General features: G+C 44.3%; 1 protein-coding gene across 1 annotated transcript in view; it reads right to left on the minus strand.

Annotated features, from left to right (window-relative positions):
* Positions 1-4811, minus strand: part of ZNF217 (zinc finger protein 217) — a 41799-nt gene extending 36988 nt beyond the window's left edge. The window contains exons 1-2 of the mRNA XM_055104751.2: positions 4548-4811; positions 4290-4380 (exon numbers count right to left, since the gene is read on the minus strand). The gene's annotated coding sequence lies outside the window, so the exon portion shown is untranslated. The remainder of the gene's footprint in view (positions 1-4289; positions 4381-4547) is intronic.
* Between the last annotated feature and the right edge of the window lie 11724 nt (positions 4812-16535).

Raw genomic sequence — 16535 nt, forward strand, 5'->3', positions numbered from 1 at the left:
GGAGGCTCTTCCAAGGGAAGACCAGTTTCATCCATGCTGTGGAACGGTCAACGCACAGTAGGTGCTCCAATATTTAGCTGTTCCGCTGTTCTGTGCCCCTTGGATTTTTTTTTTTTTTTTTTTTGAGACAATGTCTCACTGTGTCACCCAGGCTGGAGTGCAGTGGTGCGATCTCAGCTCACTGCAACCTCTGGGGTTCAAGCGATTCTCCTGCCTGAGCCTCTTGAGTAGCTGGAATTACAGGCGTGCACCACCACACCTGGCTGATTTTTGAATTTTTAGTAGAGACGGGGTTTCACCATGTTGGTCTCCAACTCCTGACCTCAAGTGATCTGCCCGCCTCCCAAAGTGCTGAGATTGATTACAGGTGTGAGCCACTGCTCCTGGCCTCCCTGGATTCTTTTTTTTTTTTTTTTTGAGAAGGTGTTTCCCTCTTGTTGCCCAGGCTGGAGTGCAATGGCGCAATCTCAGCTCACTGCGACGTCTGCCTCCCGGGTTCAAGCGATTCTCCTGCCTCAGCCTCCCTAGTAGCTAGGATTACAGGCGCCTGCCACCACACCCAGCTGATTTTTTGTATTTTTAGTAGAGACGGGGTTTCACTATGTTGGCCAGGCTGGGCTCGAACTCCTAACCTCAGGCGATGCACCTCAGCCTCCCAAAGTGCTAGGATTACAGGCATGACACACCTCGCCCGGCTCCTGGATTCTTTAATACACTCGTTTTTTTCCTATCTCATGTGACATGTACATATTAAGCACCCACTATGTACCAGGCATTGTTCTAGGTGCTGGAGATGCCACAGGGAACCAAACAGATCAAAATGCCTATCCTCATGGAGTTAATATTTGATATTATAGTGTGTTAGATATTATAATAAGTACTATGGAGAGAAATACAAGGGGCAAAGGGGCCACAGAGTGGAGGGGTGGTGAGGGAAATGTTAAATAGATTGGCCCTGAAAGGCTTCATCATAGACACATCTAAATAAAGATCTGAAGGGGATGACAGTGGGAGCCACAAGGAGTTCTAGGGGAAGAGCATTCCAGGTTCAGGGACAGGCAAGCGAAGTCCTTGAAGCAAAGTGCACCCAGTGTTTCAAAGAACAGCAAGGAGGCCAGCATGGCATTGTGGCTGGCGTGGAGACAAGCCAGGAAATTAGGATGGGGATGGTGCATCTTGATTGCACGGATCTTTCCGGCCATGGTAAAGATTTTGAATTTCATTCTGAATGGGCCTGAGAGCTCTGAATAATCTGAGCAAAATGGCCGGGCTCGGTTAGTAAGTGGTGTATTCAAGGGGTTCACACAATCAGGAGCGCTCCTAAAATAGTAACACAGGGTCTCTCTCCTTTGCTGACATCACTCAGATATTTAAATGTATCTCTATTTCACGTTACTTCTACAACCATAACAGTAATAATAATAACAGTAAGAAGAGGGCTGAGTGCAGTGGCTGGCTCATGCTTGTAATCCCAGCACCTTGGGAGGCCAAGGCCGGCGGATTGCTTGAGTCCAGGAGTTCGAGACCAGCCTGGACAACATGGCGAAACCCTGTCTCTACAAAATACAAAAATTATTACAAAATTAGCCAGGAGTGGTGGCAGGCACCTGTAATCCCAGCTACTCAAGAGTCTGAGGCAGGAGATCACTTGAACCCAGGAGGCAGAGGTTGCAGTAAGCCAAGATCATGCCATTGCACTCCAGCCTGGGCAAAAAGAGTGAAACTGTCTTAAATAAAATAAAATAAAAATGTGCCGGGCTTGGTGGCACACGCCTGTAATCCCAGCTACTCAGGAGGCTGAGACGGGAAGATAATTTGAGCCCAAGAGGTCGAGGCTGCAGTGAGCAGTGTTCATGCCACTGCCCTCCAGCCTGGCCGACAGTCTCAAAAAATAAAATAAATAAATAAAATAAGAAAAACAGGGAGGAGAACAGGAGGGATAAGAAGGGGAAAAACAGGCCGGCCTCGGTGGGAAGCCAGCACTTTGGGAGGCAGAGGCAGGAGGATCACGTGAGGTCAGGAATTCCAGACTAGCCTGGCCAACATGGTGAAACCCTGTCTCTACTAAAAGTACAAAAATTAGCCAGGCATGGTGGTACATGTCTGTAATCCCAGCTACTTGGGAGACTAAGGCAGGAGAATCGCTTGAACCCCGGAGGCGGAAGTTGCAGTAAGCAGAGATGGAGCCACTGCACTCCAGCCTGGGCAACAGAGACTCTGCCTCAAAATAATAATAATAATAAAAGGGGAAAAACAAAATGATTTACTGCACCCCCGCTATGTGCCACTCTCAGCTCCAAAGCTGATTTATATTATGGTGTTACTTAGTTCTCCTGATAACCTTCATGCTTAAATCCATTTGCAGATGAGGAAACTGGGGCCTGAGGTTAACTTTCTGACTTAATTCTCTTACTTGAAGATCTACAACTAGAAGAAAGTGGGATTCTAGCCCAGATCCAATGCCAAAAGCCATGCTGACTCATACCATTCTTTTCTGTCCTAAGTGGTTGACCTTGGCCTTAGGAAAACAGAATAATAATAACGATCACTGATTGGGCATTGACTCTGGGTCAAGCACACCATCCTCCATTTTGAGATCCCCCAGCAGAGTTGGAATCCAAGTCTCCCAGAGTACAAAGTGGCACCTAGGAGCAGTGACCACCCCCCCACAGCAGGTCAGGGCTGAGCTCTTGAAAATGGCTCTCTGGGTTCAAACTAAAACTCGATTCCCCAGCTGTGCCGCTTTGGGGCTTCCTTTGAACTCTCTTTTGACTCCATTTTCCCCATTTTACAGATGGGGATAATAGAACTCCCTAACGGCCGGGCGCAGTGGCTCCAGTTTGTAATCCCAGCACTTTGGGAGGCCGAGGTGGGCAGGTCGCTTGAGCTCAGGAATTCAAGGCCAATCTGGGCAGCATAGCAAGACCCCTCTTCACCGTCTCTACAAAAAATACAAAAATGAGCCAGGCATGGTGGCTGAAGCCTGTAATCCTAGCACTTTGGGAGCCTGAGGCAGGAGGATTGCTTGAGTCCAGGAGTTCAAGACCAGCCCTGGCAACATAGCGAGACCCCTATCTCAATTTATTTAAAAAAAATAAATAAATAAAAAATAAAAATTAATAGGCTGGGCACGGTGGCTCACGCCTGTAATCCCAGCACTTTGGGAGTCTGAGGCGGGCGGATCACGAGGTCAGGAGATTGAGACCATCTTGGTTAACACAGTGAAACCCTGCCTGTACTAAAAATACAAAAAGTTAGCCGGGTGCGGTGGCACGCACCTGTAGTCCCAGCTACTCAGGAGGCTGAGGCAGGAGAATCGCTTGAACCCGGGAGGCGGAGGTTGCAGTGAGCTGAGATCGCGCCACTGAACTCCAGCCTGGGCAACAGAGCGAGACTCTGTCTCAAAAAAATATATATATATGTATATGCCAGGCACGGTGGCTCACGCCTGTAATCCCAGCACTTTGGGAGACCAACGTGGGCGGATCACATGAGGTCAGGATTTCGAGCCCAGCCTGGCCAACATGGTGAAACCCTGTCTCTACTAAAAATACAAAAATTATTTTTTTGTATTTGAGACTTCATGTCAAAAAATAAAATTAAATTAAAAAATAGCCGGGTGCAGTGGCTCACGCCTGTAATCCCAGCACTTTGGGAGGCTGAGGCAGACGGGGCGGATCACCTGAGGTCAGGAGAAACCCCCTCTCTACTAAAAATACAAAAAATGACCCAGGTGCTGCGGTGTGTGCCTGTAATCCTAGCTACTCGGGAGGCTGAGGTAGGAGAATCGCTTGAACCCGGGAAGTGGAGGCTGCAGTGAGCCGAGATGGCGCCACTGCACTCCAGCCTGGGCTACAGAGCAAGACTCCGTCCGTCTCAATAAATAATTAATTAATTAATTAAAATATAAAAATAAAATTTAAAAAATAGTACTCGCTGACAAGTGAATTTGGGAGGAATAAGCAAGACCTCACTCGTGGTAACGGGCGCGGGGTGGGGGAAGTCGGGGGGTGGCACACAGCGCTCAATTAAGTCACGCCATTATGATCACGACCACCGCCCGCGGCCGCAGAACCTGCCCGCTCTGCACACCAGGGCGGACACCCACAGACGCGTCCGTCACCCGCGCAGGGACCTGCCAGGGGCGCTTATACCGGAGGGTGTTCAGAGCAGGAAAGGAAGAGATCAAATCTGAACCCGGATCCGTCTCCTACAGAACCTGAGTCGCTCAATCATCAGCTAGATCGCCCCGTGTAGACAAAGCAAGTGGAATTATTTGAAGAGTATACCTTGAGCTGGGCAATCCTCATAGAAGGTGGGAGACGACCTGCCCTTCAGTGTTCCTGGAGCATCTTCTCCAAAGTGGAGGTCGAGCCAGGCCTAGGAGGAAAGAGAGGGCAACTGCGGACGACCCCACCGCAGAAGAGGTGAAACCGACGGGCTCCAGGTAGGTGTGTCCTCCCCAACCACACCCTCCCACAGGGCCCTGAGACTGGGGAAGGCCGGAGATGAGATTAGGGTCAGAGCCACACCCCTGACCCGCGTACAGGACAAACTGAAGCCACGCGTCTACACTGGCGCTCCGAACTGAGTTGGCCCAAAGCTTCTTCACCGCTTCCAGCGGAGGGCTTAAAGCGGTCCCCCAGCCCTCACACAGCGGGTTTTCTCAGAACCCAGTCTCCAGAGACCGCCTGGATTCAAATCCTGCCGCCGCCCTCAGCCGCTGGGAGAGCCGGGCCTTGGCCTCACCTTCTTCCCAGCCTCACCTGCAGAATGGGCGTGTCCCGAGGGTTAAATGCCCTCATCACCATGAAGCCTTAAAACGGTGCCTGGCACATGGCGATACGCAATAAACGTCCGCCAAAATGACGTTAGCCAGGATTCGCCCCGGAAGGCTGCCTGTTCTCATACAGCCCTTCAATGAGGGCTAATCCCTTTGGCTCCTTTAACAACTTTTTTTTTAATGTGGTTAGCACATTTTGTTGACTTTTTTTTTTTTTTTTACAAAGACCAAGTCAGCATGTCCTCTTAAAAATATCTTAAGAGATTATGTTTTGTTCCTACTTGCTTTGAGGAATGACTTCGTCCTGGTTGAGTGGGGTGAAAACAGTGAAATGCGAACAAGGATAATAAGACCATCTTTCCTGTACTGTTTCTTAAAAAAGGAGGGGAGGGAGGAATTAAAAATTCAGATGCTGGATTTTAAAGACTGTCATGCTAAGTATTTTCTTATCAACTTCCTTTTTTTTTTTTTTTTTTGTCCTCATATAAACATAACAGTAGTTGAGTTTTTCCTTTCTTCTTGACTCAAAAAAAAAAAAAAAAAAAAAACTGACACATAAACTTCTCCAAACCAATACAGCTGAACTTTCTACAAAGATTTGTAACTGATATATTCCTTAAAGAAAATAAGAATGCTCTGAACGGAAATAAACAGTTTCTGCAGCAGTTTTATTTGAAGCCCACAAATAAAAACAGCATGTCCCCAAGGAAACAAAATAGAATTGGGAGTCGCAGCTAAAATGGCTCTGCCCTAATCCTCTCTTACCCAGTACTATGGGGTTTGTTTACAGGAAACCCTTGCCACGAGAAGTTTTCTGCTACTTTTCAACCGTATTTTGGCATCATCAACTCAGGCATATGGAAACAAATTAAATATTCAGCTTTAAAAAAAATTACAAAGTAAAGGAAGAGAACGCTGACCTGTTCCTTTCTACCTTCTTCAGGATGGGTAGAGGCATGAAGAAATGCAGGCTCCCCTCCCCCTCCGGGCCACGCTTCCCGGCTGGGTGGAAACTATCTCATTACCACATTTTCAACAAGTAGACCAGTTTCCTCCTTTAATCAAAGTTACTTTGTGGTTGTTTGGCAGTCTGCGCATGCCATGTTTTTATAGCTATAGAAAATGCGTATTTATTTATTTTGAGATGACTATGACCATATGACAAACCTAAGTCAGCCTCTTATAGCCAATGATTTATAAGAGCTCTGAAAAGCCCGGCCTTTAAACATTTTAATAGAGGCTCTCTCATCCTTTGTAAGTGGAAGTGTAAATTGGTACAGTCCTTTTGTAAACAACTCAATGAGACAAGTCAAGGGCCTTACAAATGTTCATACATTTGGATGCAGCAATAACACTCCTGGAATCAATCCTAAGGAAACAGCCCTAATGTAGGAAAAGGTGTTAGGAACAAAGATCTTCGTGGTAACAAGATTTACTACAAGGGGGAGAGCAATACACGTTCACTCTCCATGCATGTGTGGAGGGACACAAATAAAGGAGTGGTTAGTCATCCAAGTTATGTATCCCCACACGATTACACACAGCCATTTTAGAATTAGAAAGCTTTGAAAAATAGGCCATTGGGAAATATTTATAATAGCAAATGAAAAACCCGAGAAGCAAAGTTGTATTTTTAATGAACTCTAATTTTTTCTATTAGTAACGAAAAAAGGATGTAATATACATAAAAATATTTAAATTGATTTTATCAGAAAAATTTTAGTACAGACTGAATATTATATGAAACAAAAAAATTTTATTCCATTAGCTGTGATAATGGCATGGATTATTACAGAATATGCATATATATATATTTAAAGATGTATACTGAAGGATATAGAAGAATGACATGACATAGGAGAATTTATAATACTTTAGTAAATAAAAAAACAAGAGAATTGAACCAAAGGTGGTTAACATCTTGAAACTAGAACTTGTCCAGGCACAGTGGTTCACGCCTGTAATCCCAGCACTTTGGGAGGCCGAGGCAGGTAGATCATGAGGCCAGGAGATCAAGACCATCCTGGCTAACACGGTGAAACCCCGTCTCTACTAAAAATACAAAAAATTAGCCAGGCATGGTGGTGGGTGCCTGTAGTCCCAGCTATTTAGGAGGCTGAGGCAGGAGAATGGTGTGAACCCGGGAGGCAGAGATTGCAGTGAGCTGAGATCGTGTCACTGCACTCCAGCCTGGGCGACAGAGCGAGACTCCATCTCAAAAAAAAAAAGAAAAAGAAACTAGAACTGGGCATCAGATATGGGGGTTACTCATTACACTATTTTTATTATTCTCTCTACTTTCACATACATTTCAAAATTTTTATTAAAATTGTTTCTTTTTTTCTTTTTTTACGCTTAATCCTATGATGGGTTATATTTAAAATTTTTTTGAATGTTTGTTTTTCAATAATGGCATATGTATGACCCTTTTTCTACTTTCTATTTTTCTCTAATTATTTTTCATAATATACTTATATTACCTTTGAAATAAATTAACATTTATTTTACCAAAAAGAAATTTAAAATAAGAATAGTAAACAGTTCCACAGAAAAGTTTTTCTTGCCGTGTAATTCTAGTGAATCCTCAGAATGCTATGATAAGCCTGTGTACCTTAAAATGTGAGCTTCTAAATGGTCCAAATCTTTTGGGACGGCACCGTGCCATCTGAGACTGCTGTAAATATGATCAGCTGATAAAAGGCCAGCTGCAACTAACCATTTTAAAGATTAGGAACCATTTAAAAACACACACACCACCTCTGGCCTCTTAAGTGTTAAGTGGCAAGATACTCTGGTTTATTTCTAAAGTTTCATGCAATAATCACGTAAGCACCGAGCGGGACAGAATTCTACATACCGCCAAGCTGACTCAGAAAGAAGGGTTCCACATTCCTTAATTAGCAGCATGAGAAAAGCACCACTTCCTGCGGTGGAGTTCCCATTTCATCCAGCCACTCCACTGGCTTGGTACATCCTCAAGTCCACGAAAAAGATTTTCAGAAAGTCTGGAGACACAGTGTTGTTTAATTTATTTGATTTTACTTTGTTTTGTTTTATCCTACTTTATTCTATTATACTCTATCCTATTGTATGTATTCTAATTTTTACAAATTGAAGATGTTTGTAATGACGTAGATTCTTTGTTTCTAGACTTCATGGATGCCTGTATATACTGAAATCACAGTTGGAGGCAGAGTAGGTGAACACTTGACCAACTTGAAAATACAGCTTTTACTTTGGGAGGCCAAGGTGGGAGGATCACTTGAGCCCAGGAGTTTGAGACCAGCCTGAACAACATAGTGAGACCCCATCTCTATTTTTAATCTTTCTTTTTTTTTTTTTTTTTTTTAAGACAGAATCTCACTCTGTCACCCAGGCTACAGTGCAGTGGCATGATCTCGGCTCACTGCAGTCTCCCTGTCCCGGGTTCAAGCAATTCTCATGTCTCAGCCTCCCGAGTAGCTGGGACTACAGGCATGCACCACCATGCTCGGCTAATTTTTGTATTTTTAGTAGAGATGAGGTTTCGCCATGTTAACCAGGCTGTTCTCGAACTCCTGACCTCAAGTGATCTGCCCACCTAAAACTCCCAAATTGCTGGGATTACGGGCGTGAGCCACACACACCCCCGCAGCCCACCCCACCCCCACCACCAGTCGTCTCTATTTTTTAAACGAAAGAAAATACAGCTTTCTTGATTATTAACAGTCAAAAGATTCAAAGTCCTAGACCAGAAGTTTCTTTTTTAGTACCTATGACTTAAGTTTATGATTTGGATTAAAGTTCTCTGGCAGAACACCCACAGGATGCCAAAGCCTGAGGAAGATTTCCAAACAAGATTACACGGTTTTCCAATGGGATACATTTGATCACGTGTGAAAACATGGCGGCAGCACTACTGCAACCTTAAATGAAAGGGCAGATTCTCAGGAAACACATTCTACTTGTAAATATTGGATGTAACCATTGTAACAGTTATTCACTTTTAACTTGAGAAATTTTAAAGAAATGTAGCCGGGCGCGGTGGCTCCTGCCTGTAATCTCAGCACTTTGGGAGGCCGAGGCGGGTGGATAACCTGAGGGAAGGAGTTTGAGACCAGCCTGGCCAACATGGTGAAACCCCATCTCTACTAAAAATGAAAAATTAGCCGGTCATGGTGGCAGGCGCCTGTATGTAATTCCAGCTACTCGGCAGGCTGAGGCAGGAGACTCGCTTGAACCCAGGAGGTGGAGGTTGCAGTGAGCCGAGATCGTGCCATTGCACTCCAGCCTGGGTGACAGAGCAAGACTCAAAAAGAAAAAAAAAAAAAAAAAAATTCTAGACTTTTTTCCTTTTTCCCTTTCTAAGCTTTTAAAGATTTTATGTCTGTCTTAGTTTTCAAGTTATACAGCAAAACACTGTAGATCCATTACAGAAACACTAAAATTTTAGGGTATAAGAATTCAAAGCTTCTATTATCTGGAACACAAGGGCACCCCTCATTGCCAGTGTATTCTATTGTGTTCTGTTTGCATAGAATCCAGCCTAAATGCTGCCCACCTGGAGTGAGTTGCTAGATGGACTGAAATAATCCTAGCAAACTTGTAATGGTTTGGGCACAACCACTGCTCCTTTGCCATCTAGCTGGTACTGCTGCTGTTACCAGGTCTGTTAGATAGCGACCGATGAGGCCTCCTGGCCTTGTTGATATTTCTTTGCCTATCAGTGGATCGTTAGTTGGAGTATTTCCTTAGTCACAGACCGGCCTTTTATTGGGATGTTCTCAGTAGGAACTACATTTGCAGATAACAGATGGTTATTTAAATAAGAATGTGAAAAATATATATATTCTTTCTCTTCCGGGGCCTAAGATGGTTTTTTGCTGATTCTTAAACCTGTAGCTGTTTTTATGAGTGGATATCTGATTTTTTAAAAATCTCTCATGACATGTAAATGTTTAAGTTGTTTGAAAACATTTACATTTTCTGACCAGCCAGCAACACTTAAAATCTTCCATAGTTCCTAAGATTAAGAAAACAGGAGAAAGCTAGAGAGATTTGGCAAAGTATGTAATAACCTAGCAAGGAAATTCTTGAGCAAGAGTATATGGGTTTGAATTTATTGGAACATTTGAAAGCAATTAAATTTTTTTTCCTCCAAACTTATTTTTGTCCTTTTTAAAGCACACACAGGCAAACAACTGAAAAAGATCATTGCAAGTAAAATGAATCATTAAGCTGATCAAGCCTAGAAACCACCACCAGAAGTATTTATAGCATTATTAGGGTGGAGTATCTATAATCCATTCTCAGACTTATTATAAGTCTCAAGATCCACCCTTTGAAAAGCTAATCCTATCCTCAATTTTCAAATTTAATTAGTATTTATTGATCTCATATGGAACGTCCAGCACAGTGTTAAAAAGGACCATCTTCATCAAAAAAAAAGAAAAATAAAAAAACAAAAAAATGGAAAAAAATAAAGAAATTAAAGAAAAAGCAAATGAAACAAAAGGTACCATCTTCCAAATGTGAGAATAGGTGCTCAAATGATATCTATGGTTCAACTATACATGTGTGTTGAACAAATGTAAATAGCATATAGTAGAAGCCACCATAAATGAATCAGAATGATTCAGGTTAACTTTACAGTAAACTAGAAGAACACTGCTGTTAGATCTGTGTATCTGCCATATTTCAAATACAAGAGTCCTCACATTTTACAAGGTCACTTAGGAAAGATTAGAGGACACACTCTAATATGCAATGTATAATTCTTTTTTTTTTTTTTTTTGAGACGGAGTCTCATTCTGTCACCCAGGCTGGAGTGCAGTGGCACAATCTCGGCTCACTGCAACCTCCGCCTCCTGGGTTTAAGCAATTCTTTGCCTCAGCCTCCTGAGTAGCTGGGATTACAGGCACCCACCACCACATCCAGATAATTTTTGTATTTTTAGTAGAGATGGGGTTTCACCATCTTGGCCAGGATGATCTTAAACTCCTGACCTTGTGATCCACCCGCCTGGGCCTCCCAAAGTGCTGGGGTTACAGGCATAAGCCACCATGCCTGGCCAATTCTTTTGTTGTTGTTGTTCTGGTCATGCAATGTATAATTCTTTTTTGGTTGTTTGTTTGTTTGTTTTGAGAAGGAGTCTTTGCTCTGTCACCCAGACTGGAGTGCAGTGGTGGGATCTCAGCTCACTGCAAGTTTCGCTCCTGGGTTCAGGCCATTCTCCTGCCTCAGCCTCCTGAGTAACTGGGACTATAGGCACCCGCCACCATGTCCAGCTAATTTTTTTGTATTTTTTAGTAGAGACGGGGGTTTCACCATGTTAGCCAGGATGGTCTCAATCTCCTGACCTTGTGATCCACCTGCCTCGGCCTCCCAAACTGCTGGGATTACAGGGGTGAGCCACCATGCCTGGCCTTTTTTTTTTTTTTTTTTTTTGAGACGGAGTCTCACTCTATTGGCCAGGCTGGAGTGCAATGGCATGATCTCAACTCCCTGCAACCTCTGCCTCCTGGAGTCAAGCAATTCTCCTGCCTCAGCCTATGAAGTAGCTGGGATTACAGGCACCCGCCACCACGCCCAGATAATTTTTGTATTTTTAGTAGAGATAGGGTTTCACTATGTTGTTGGCCAGTCTGGTCTCAAACTCTTGACCTCAGGTGATCTACCTGCCTCGGCCTCCCAAAGTGCTGGGATTACAGGCGTGAGCCACTGTGCCCGGCCGCAATGTATAATTCTTAAAGAATACTTTTTTATTTTTATGATTAGAAAGCCTTACTTGGCTGGGCATGGTGGCTCACATCTGTAATCCCAGCACTTTGGAAGGCTGAGGCAGGAGGATTGCTCGAGGCTAGGATTTGGAGGCTGCAATGAGCCACGACTGTGCCACTGCACTCCAGCTCGGGCAGGAGAGCAACACCCTGTCACGAAAAAAAAAAAAAATTAATCCCTACATATCATTATAGAAAATTTCAAAATTGCACCCATAAACCCAACACATAACATGCAGAAATAACCACTGTTCCAATTTTGCTGCCTTCCTGCAGCTTTAAAAAAAAATGGCCATTTTCCGAAACATTATCTGGGCATGGTGGCATGTGCCTGTAGTCCCAGCTACCTGGGAGACTGAGTTGGGAGGATCACCTGAGACCGAGAGTTAGAGGCTGCAGTGAGCCATGATCAGGCCGCTGCACTCCAGCCTGGGCAACAGAGCAAGACTCTGTCTCTAATGATTGATAATAATAATAATAATGTAAAGCTTTTTATTTTTCCTTTTTTTGAGACAGGGTCTTGCTTTGCACTGTCCCCCAGGGTGAAGTACAATGTCAGGATCATGGCTGAGACTAAAAGCTCATGCCACCACGCCCAGCTAATCTTGGCTTTTTTTTTTTTTTTTTTTTTTTGATGGAGTCTCGCTCTGTGGCCCAGGTTGGAGTGCAGTGGCAAAATCTCGGCTCACTGCAACCTCCACCTCCCAGGTTCAAGCAATTGTCCTGTCTCAGCCTCCCGAGTAGCTGGGAATACTGGCACACGCCATCAAGTCCGGCTAAATTTTGTATTTTTAATAGAGATGGGGTTTTGCCATATTGGTCAGGCTGGTCTCGAACTCCTGACCTCAGGTGATTCACCTGCCTCAGCCTGCAAAGTCCTGAGATTACAGGCTTGAGCCACCACACCCGGCCATCTTTGCATTTTTATACAAATAAAAATAAGTAAATACGGGCTGGGCGTGGTGGCTCATGCCTGTGATCCCAGCACTTTGGTAGGCCAAGGCGGGTAGACCACTTGAGGTCAGGAGTTCAAGACCAGCCTGGCCAAATCATGAAACCCAGTCTCTACTAAAAATACCAAAAGAAATTAGCCGAATGCGGTGGCTGGTGCCTGTAATTCCAGCTGCTCAGGAGGCTGAGGCAGGAGAATCACTTGAACCTGGGAGGCAGAGGTTGCAGTAATCTGAGATCACACCAATGCACTCCAGCCTGGGTGACAAGAGCGAAACTCTGTCTCATAAATAAATAATTAAATAATCTTTACCCTGGTCCTAGGGATGACCCTGCAAAGGGAAGGGGACTGGAGAGTCAGGGGAACCACAGTGGGTGGGAGAGAGACTGACTTTTCTCTGTGTACCTTTTGATATCAGAATTATGTTTTAACTTCATAAAAGATACATATGTCGATTTTTTTTTTTTTTTGAGACAGAGTCTAGTTCTGCCGCCCAGGCTGGATTGCAGTGGCGCGATCTCCGCTCACTGCAAGCTCCTCCTCCCAGGTTAACGCCATTCTCCTGCCTCAGCCTCCCGCGTAGCTGGAACTACAGGTGCCCACCACCACGCCCAGCTAATTTTTTGTACTTTTTTTAGTAGGGATGGGGTTTCACCGTGTTAGCCAGGATAGTCTCGATCTGCTGACCTCGTGGTCCGCCTGCCTCAGCCTCCCAAAGTGCTGGGATTACAGGTGTGAGCCACCGTGCCCGGCTCTTCTCTTGTTTTTTATTTTAGAATCAATTTTTCTGGGGTTAGGGCAGGGATGGGGTGAAGGGCACAGTAACTAATCATAGGACACCTCTATTTTGCCCTTGAGTAGATTTTCAGAAAAGCCTTGACAACACCCCCAGAACTAGATGGCCTAACCAAATAAAATGGCAACACCTAAAGATACTTATAAAATAAATCTTTAGGCCCGGCACGGTGGCTCTCGCCTCTAATCCCAGCACTTTGGGAGGCTGAGGAGGGCAGATCACGAGGTCAGGAGATCGAGACCAACCTGGCTAACACGGGGAAACCCCGTCTTTACTAAAAATACAAAAAATTAGCCCGCATGGTGGCAGATGCCTGTAGTCCAGCTACTTAGGAGGCTGAGGCAGGAGAATTGCTTGAACCCAGGAGGCTGAGGTCGCAGTGAGATGAGATCACGCTACTGCACTCCAGTCTGGGCAACAAAGTGAGACTCCGTCCCCAAAAAATAAAATAAAAATAAATAAATAAATCTTTACACTATTTGTGGTTTATATTCTAGGGCTTTTTCACTCATTCCCTAGGCATGTGGGACCTCGAAGATGCCGAATCAGCTAACGGGAGGTGGCTTGAGTAGGATTTGCTGCCAGCTAAAGCGTGAGATGCTATTGCATGTGCAAGGCAAGGCTTTCTTCAGCGGCATCATCTTCCAAAATAGCCCAGGTATATCTCACCAGAATTAAACCGGGCTGCAGGTGGCCTTTCCTCATACTTGACCAATGACGTGATTAATTTAGATCTGTTCTGAAGTATTTATTTAAATCCATTCTCTCCCTGAGTAGGTGTGAACTTTCCTCTTCCTACTATTTCTTTGAAATATTTCCACCTTACATGAATGAGCCATTGCACTGGAGCAAGTTTTCTTCCAGAACATAAAATAGATCATATGTATTCACACAAATGTAAAAACGATGTGCAATTTGAGCTTTCCCTCAAAGAAAATAACAGTGATTCTGGTTTTAATTCCTGGTATTAAATGTTGCAAGATTGGTAATTTGATATCCAGTGTGAGAATCTAACATGGGGTGCCTCTCTTCTTTGTCTATCTCTATTCTATTTCTTTTTCTTTTTTCTTTCTTTTTTTTTTTTTGAGATGGAATCTTGCCCTTGTTGCCCAGGCTGGAGTGCAATGGTGCAGTCTCGGCTCACTACCACCTCTGCCTCCCAGATTCAAACGGTTCTCCTGCCTCAACCTCCTGAGTAGCTGGGATTACAGGCGCCCGCCACCACGCCCCGCTAATTTTTGTATTTTTAGTAAAGACAAGGTTTTGCCATGTTGGCCAGGTTGGTCTCAAACTCCTGACCTCAAGTGATCCACCTGTCTCAGCCTCCCAAAGTGCTGGGATTACAGGCGTTGAGCCACTGCGCCTGGCCCTCTATTCTGTTTCAATCCAACTATATGTCTGGTTTGAGGAAATAGCCAGGGACCCACGCTGTGATTAGCCCAACACCCCAACCAGGGCTGACTCCTGAAGCCAGAGTAGTAACAATCAGTTCTGGCCTGGCTGGTCACGGTGGCTCACGCCTGTAGTCCCAGCACTTTGGGCGACTGAGGAGCGGGGGGGCAGATCACTTGAGGTCAGGAGTTCGAGACCAGCCAGGCCAACATGGCAAAACCCCATCTCTACTAAAGACACACAAGAAATTGGCAGGGTGTTGTGCTACACGCCTGTAATCCCAGCTACTCAGGAGGTTGAGGCAGAAGAATCACTTGAATCCAGGAGGCAGAGGTTGCAGTGAGCCGAGATCGGGCCACTGCACTCCAGCGTGGGTGACAGAGTGAGACTCCATCTCAAAATAAATAAATAAATAAATAAACAAACAAACAAATAGGCAGGGCATGGTGGCTCATGCCTATACTCCCAGCACTTTGGGAGGCCAAGGCAGGCGGATCACGAGGTCAGGAGATCGAGACCATCCTGGCTAACGCGGTGAAACCCGGTCTATACTAAAAATAATAAAATTAGCTGGGCGTAGTGGCAGGCGCCTGTAGTCCCAGCTACTCGGGAGGCTGAGACAGGAAAATGGCGTGAACCCGGGAGGCGGAACTTGCAGTGAGCCGAGATCGCACCACTGCACTCCAGCCTGGGCGACAGAGCCAGACTCCGTCTCAAAAAATAAATAAATAAATAAATAAATAAATAATCAGTCCTGACCTAATACAACAGACATGAATGGCAAAAAGTTTGATTGTGCAATTTTCTCCATAAGAGGACCTGAGGCAGGTCGTATGCTTGCTGTCTAGAAAATAATTTCAATGTATTTTGGATTCATCCATACTAAGCAGTTTTTGCTTTGTTGACTGTTTCACCTTGTGAGATTTTTATTTTGAGAACAACGTGTGGTGAACGTTGGGATGTTTTTTTCTTCCTCCTCTTTTTTTTCCCTTCTGCTTTAAAAATAAGATAAGCTTGTATGCAAATAGAGTTCAGGGTGACCACAGTAACATTCTCAGCTTTATTTACTGAATTACGGAGTCTCCCTTCACTTGATTAAGTTCCATTTGCATATCTTTAACATGAGAAACACTTTATTCCACTTTATTCCATTAATGAGTCATTTGAGACATCTTCAGAGTTTATAGCAATGCTGAAAGAATGGATGTCTTCTGTATGAAAACTTAGGGGTTGTTTTATGTGCAGAGAAAGAGAGAGACAAATAGAGGTTTTTAAAAAAAAAAAAATTCTAAAACTGAAATGTCCTCAAATGAATTAAAGATATTTGAAATATATTTATGTATGTATTTCTAACTAAAGAAATATAGAGTATAACATTCTCATTCTATGAAGAAATAGGCTATTTCCTTTTGTGCTACATATAATTAGTTTTCTTGTTTTCTTTTTTTTTTTTTTTTGAGATGGAGTCTTGCTCTGTCACCCAGGCTGCAGTGCAGTGGTGCGATGTCGGCTCACTGCAAGCTCCGCCTCCCAGGTTCACGCCATTCTCCTGCCTCAGCCTCCTGAGTAGCTGGGACTACAGGTGCTCACCACCTCGCCTGGCTAATTTTTTGTATTTTTAGTAGAGACGGGGTTTCACCGTGTTAGCCAGGATGGTCTTGATCTCCTGACCTCGTGATCCACCCGCCTCGGCCTCCCAAAGTCCTGGGATTACAGGCGTGAGCCACCGTGCCCGGCCATATAATTAGTTTTTGAAGAAGAATAATAACTCTATATGTTTACTATTTTTATTTTTTAATTTAATTTAATTTTTTTTTAATTTGAGACGGAGTCTTGCTCAGTTGCCCAGACTG

The sequence above is a fragment of the Pan paniscus genome, chromosome 21, assembly GCF_029289425.2.
Source record: "Pan paniscus chromosome 21, NHGRI_mPanPan1-v2.0_pri, whole genome shotgun sequence".
NCBI lineage: Eukaryota > Metazoa > Chordata > Mammalia > Primates > Hominidae > Pan > Pan paniscus.